The 6,004-nt window shown below is 42.6% G+C and overlaps 1 pseudogene; it reads right to left on the bottom strand.

Annotated features, from left to right (window-relative positions):
- Positions 1–368: 368 nt before the first annotated feature.
- LOC109198245 (sodium/calcium exchanger 2-like) lies at positions 369–2,833 on the bottom strand (annotated as a pseudogene).
- Positions 2,834–6,004: the final 3,171 nt, after the last annotated feature.

Below are 6,004 nucleotides of genomic sequence, written 5' to 3'. Positions count from 1 at the left end.
TTAAAGCATTAGTGTGCTGTAGACTACAGTCCTGCAGCCTAATTAATGTGTAGATTATTAGCTTTTTCCTAACAAACGCTGCAGACCGGATGCTGATGATGGCAATCAGCAACTTTAGAGACTTTATTTTGAGAGTAAACTAACACTGTTGAGTCTTGTTAACCACCCGTACATGTTTGTCTGCCCATGCTGCTGTCACTTAAGATAAAGGAATGGACGAGTCTGCCACTAACAGTAACACAGCGATGGCTGACTGCAGCTCATCAGCCCATCTGACTGCCTCAGACAAAGTTTTTAAATGACACTGCACACATCAGGAGTGTGTGAGCGCATATTTGGTCCTTCAGGAGAGGAAAATGTCCTTTTTGTTCCTCCCGGACCAAACGGCTTCTTCTGTTTTATACAGGAAGATTTAACATCAAGGACTAGCTGACAGTTTCTGTTCACCGAGTCGACACAAAAACACAGGGATGTAATTTACAGGTGGATAATTAGGCTGGTTATTCCCTTTTTCATAGCATGTACATGACATATAATGTGAAGATGCTCTGTACATGGCTATACATGCAAAAACTAATCCTTCAGCTTTATATGCAAGCCCCTGTCAGAGGCTGTGGTCCGGTAAAGAGATTAGTACAAAGATGTTCTTTTAGTCAGTGTTACACTTATGCAGCTTCTTATTTACTTGTTTTGGTTGCTAAAACTTTTATTTTCCACTTAGCATGTCGCTAAAACTAAAGCCGCTGACATTTGTAATATTTGCAACTACCAGTGTTCCAGCCTGTGCAATGAAAATCATCGAAGCTTTGCTGACAGCGACAGTAGAAACCTGGCATTTCTGTCTCTGCATCCTTTTGTGTGGCAGCCTGCCCTGTGAAATTACTACACTCTATATGTACAACGGTTTGTACTATTTACAGCGCGTGTGGAGAGCCACCTTCAGCTATACTGCGTATTAGACAAGCATCACCACTATACAAGAACCTCTAGTAGTAAACAAATGTAATGTTGTTGTAAACATTCGACTCCTTATTTGATGCAGTGCTCCTCCACTTCCTCAGTGAAGAAACATGAAGCTGCAGAGTTGATGGTTTGAATGAGAGACTAAAGGAAACAAAGGTATTTTTCCTTCAATGCTCACAGGTTTGTGATCCGTCTCAGTGGTCTGATCCTGGAAGTGAGCTCCTCAACCCAAAATAAACACACCTGGCTTTAAAGTGAATAAAGCAGCACTCCTCTGACTGACCTGACCTTCTTTTCACCTCTGAATCTCCCGTCACAGTCATTCTCTGTCACTCTCCGTCTGCTCCCCGTTAACTATCCGCAGTAACCTTTCGTTTTCACGCTCTCACCCTCCAAAAATACTTCCTCTTAACCCTCATCTTCCAAGTAACAATGAATGTGTTTAAAATGCGCTGTTTACACATGCTTAAATGTAGTGTTTGTGAACATGTATCTGAAGCCCTATTAACCAGATGAATCTTACACTTGTTTTGTGTTAAACCGTGGACTAAATGGACTGAGAGTCAACGATTTTGTGTGTGCTGCTGTGCAAAATTCTTCTGGAACATTCTTCATCTCCTCTTTAAAAGCCGTTGATGTGACAGTAGGCCTCTAGGCTGGAGAAGAGGATGTAGAGGAACCACAGACCCAGGAACAGGAGGGTGGTCAGGAGGCGGGACACTTTCGGGCCGCCAAGCTCTCCGCCGATGGAGGGCCGGCGTCTGAACAATAGCACGGACATGCAGATGAACGTGAAGATGGTGAAGAGCGTGACGGAGAACGCCAGTGATCCAGGATCCACCCGGAACTCCTTTCCTTTAATTCTCCAGTACACGGCGGCCACTGACCATGCCACTCCGATCCCCAGGAACACGTTGACTGCGTTGCTGCCAGTGACATTTCCAACCGATGCGTCGGCATGCTGGTCTTGTATGGCAGCCACTTTGCTAGCAAAGGTGTCTGGAGAAGGAAAGGTGGAAAATGTGAGTCACACACCTTCACACCCCAGAAATTTTTTAAATAGAAAGCAATTAGATGATTCCAAAGAGACAAACAATGACCAAAAAGATACAAAAAACAACTGCAAAGGTACAAAATGATTGACAGAAAGTCAAAGCAACTACAGAGAGATCCAAAATTACTTTAAAGAGGCGCAAAGCTTGTGTCCAGTAAGATGACTGAAAATGATTGAAATGATTCAGAGACACAAAAATGACAAAAAAGTGACTAAAAACAATTAAAAGATGCAAAATGACAAAGAGACATAAAATGGCCAGAAAGAGCAACAAACCACCTACAAAATCACACAAAAGATACAAATAGATGATTATAAACAGATGCAAAATGATGCAAAATGACTGAAGGACACAAAACAACTACAAAGTTACAAAGTGACACTACATGCACTCATAAATCTGGGTATTCTCCCATAATCCATCCAATACTCAAAACAATCAAATCATCCACGCTCCTTTCTGCCTTTTCTTGCTCTCACACAGTGAAACGGGACATTTACTCACCTGGAATGGAAGTTCCCAGCGCCACAAACACCACGGCGGTCACAGTGTCCCGCAGCCCACGGTGCAGCCGAAATGCGATGCCAAATCCCGATGATGGCGGTGAGGAGCCCGATGGCGCTGATGGACACGAAGAAGCAGGCCCAGCCGTTCCAGTACTCTGTTGGCGGGACGCAGGCAAACAGAACCTTCCAGAAGACGGTGAGGAAATGCATGACGTAGTCGTAACAAGATGGAAGGCGCTCCTCACGACCTTCCTCCTCGTCATCATCGCCATCACCTGGAGGAGCCAAACACACAGTGATATTTTTTACAAGTTACAAACAGCACGGAGGTCATACTACTCAGAGTACTCAGGGGTTTGGACACAGTAGTGACCTGGGTTTGAACCGTCACGAGGAAGGACTTTTTGATTCTGTAGGTGATGTGTGGGATTTATGTCCTGCCAGTTTCATGGCGTGGCAGGATATTAATCCCATAAATGTTCTGTTGTAGTCGTAGCTCTCTAACCCTGAAGTGACCAAACTATTATAGCACCTTAAAGGACAGAGCGGTCTTTGACTTTTGCACAGGAATACTTTTAAAAATCTTTATCATACTTTTACTGGGTCCTTTACCTATTACATATTTCTAAATCATCTCTTACTTCATACAAACCCGATTGTCCTTGTTTTGTGGGAAAAAAAATCTTTTATTTAACATAACAAAACACAATGAAATCAAAACCCATCATGGCAAAAACACAACATTTTCATTATCCACTCCATAACAGGGGCTAATTCCTGTAAAAAGCTATGAAAAGTTGTAATTAATGATATAGGAAACATTTTATAATAAAAATATCACAGCTACACATGGAAATATGCTTCAAGGAATACAGTTAACTGACTGTCTGCAGAGATCTGTTGCTTCCACTAGATGGTGGCCTTCACTTACAAATCTGACCTCCACCGACCTGACCCTTCATGCCTGAAAAAGGCGGCTATTTAAAATATTAGATTTATTATTTTATTACACTACAGACTAGAAGCATGCTAATATGTTTTACTGATTGGAGGAGCAGTTTACAGCAACATTTGGTGCTTTGTTTTTAGGGATTGAATTACGTCTAATTCAAGCATCTTTTTCTCCTTTAGCATAATTTAGCTGGAATGTTATTACGGTTTTACATTTCAGTTAAATCACACTGTCACACAGAACTCAATGACAGACTGACAGATTGGTGTTTCCATAAGAACAGATGACTATTTTCCTCAATGTGTTTTTTCTATAAAACATTTACAGATCAATGCCTTTGGAAGTGACACAATAAAACAACAACATTACAAGCTAGCATGTTTTTGCGCATATGACATGCTGTAGATGCTGTCTGAATACAATAAGAGGAAACACACTGGGCTACAGGGACCAGGAGAGGTGGGTGTAGGACTAGACAATAATGATGATTAAACACCTCAGCGACCCGGGGTAGGGTGTTCCCACAGCTCTGCTGCTACTCTGCTCTCTCTGGCTAAGGGCAACGTCTCTGTGATGAATCAGCTGTTTATGTGCTGTTTGTGTGCAAGAAGAGGAATGAATCTTTTCTTATTTATCTGACTAACTTTTGGGGCGAAGATACAATGTAACAAATGCACACTGAGTACATACTGTGTATAAAAACAGATGTAGCTACCAGGTCTGGAAAATAAAGCCATTCTGAATGAAATTCTTTTAAATCACCAGAAAGGTGGGAACTCTTGAGGTTGCAGAAATGAGACTTGTACATGAGCTCCATCACCTTGCTGATGCATTTATGCTCTTAATTGGTAATTTTAGATGACATAAAAAAAAACATGAAGGTCATTTTGTAGCTTTTGAGGATAGAGGATAAAGCAGGGTATGCTTCATCATGGGATTTACAAGTCACCCACGTAGGAAGAGGCAGTGTCCCTTAGATTCTAATTCAGATCCACCCTCCCTTGGCTGATGATGCCACAACGCTAATCAATTGGTGAAGTCACAGTATATCTTTTATATAAAGTCTGTGACCCTGGTATAAGGTCCCGCCTTGGTGAAATCGCCATTTTACCCACAACAATTGAAAAACTGGGAAAACTCTGACACCTCATTATTAAAACAAAACAAAGAGGGCAGACTTCATGTTGCCTGAGTGATTTTGAGCTCACTGCTTTGAGCATTAAAAGTTGATTGGACATCATTCAGGCCAAAAACTAGTCTGAAACTGTAAAAGTTGGGGTCCAATAATCCACCTAGAATATGATGCACCTTGTTGTACATTTTTTACTTGAGCTCTGGCTTAATGTGGAGATAGTTAACTTGCCAGTGAACACAGACAGGAAGCTGTATTACAGATGATGGTGCTGAACTCTGAACTGCTGTTTAGCTATAGCTGTGTTAAACATCCCTGTAAGCGGGAGCCCAGGGAGGGAACTTCCCCTCCTATTTATCTTTATTAAATCTTACTGTTACCGACCAGGTTGGTAACCATTTAGCATCTTAATTGGGAGGAGTGATTTTCTGTGTATTGTACCAACAGACTGTAACTTGGCTAAATTCTAGTCTAGACATCAAATGAAAAGTAGTGCATACAAATCTGAGATACCAAAACTGTCTTCCTGAAGAATCTTTAATAAACAGCAGACGATGCAAACAATCAGGTGTCAGTAGCTAACAATGCTATTTGTTCTTGTTACAAATTATGGGATGGGCTGGTGTAACATCAACACCAGTCTGCTGGCTGGGTGAAAGCTCACTCATTCAGCAGCCTCCTTCTATCCTAATCCTGTGCTGACTTATAGCTATACAGACATTAGGCCAGACCAGGGGTCGGCAACCCGCGGCTCCGGAGCCGCATGCGGCTCTTTAGTCCTTATAGTGCGGCTCCGCGTGGTTTGGGAAAATAAATTAGAAGTATTTCGCTGAAGTGTATTTTATTTATGTTAGTTCTTTTAAACTTGTAGTTCTAAATTGGAAGATTATTGTGATATTGAAATATAAATATAAAATTATATTCTATTATTTTTCCTCGCTCAATATAAGCGTCACACTCGCGGAAGCCGGTATTCCCGCCGAAACACCGTGCATTTATCGAGACTTTCAACCCCGGGTAGGCCAATTATGGATCTTCGGATCCACATTATGTCAGCAGCTGCACCGTGAACTATGTTAAAGACAAACACTGCTCACGCCTCACAGACGACAGATGACAGCTTACAGTCCTGCGTAAACTGACTTCGCACAGCACCGATTAGCAGACGCTGTGCGCAGAGGTTCAGGAGCAGAAGTCCCATTGTAAACATACCACGGCAGACCCGACGATGTTTGCATGAACGCGCTTTTCACACGCGGTTGCTGTACGCATACGGCCGGCTGTAGCTTCGCAGCTCACAGCCCGACACACACCACCAACACAACAGCACAGATAGCGCAGACTTTAAGGCGGCGAGGCGTGATTGCGGGTGCCGCTCAGGTGCGTCCGCCTTCCC

This window comes from Oreochromis niloticus, unplaced genomic scaffold (genome assembly GCF_001858045.2).
Source record: "Oreochromis niloticus isolate F11D_XX unplaced genomic scaffold, O_niloticus_UMD_NMBU tig00000769_pilon, whole genome shotgun sequence".
Taxonomy (NCBI): Eukaryota; Metazoa; Chordata; class Actinopteri; order Cichliformes; family Cichlidae; genus Oreochromis; species Oreochromis niloticus.
The sequence above is the reverse complement of the archived record's forward strand: the minus strand, read 5'-3'. Positions and strand labels throughout refer to the sequence as shown.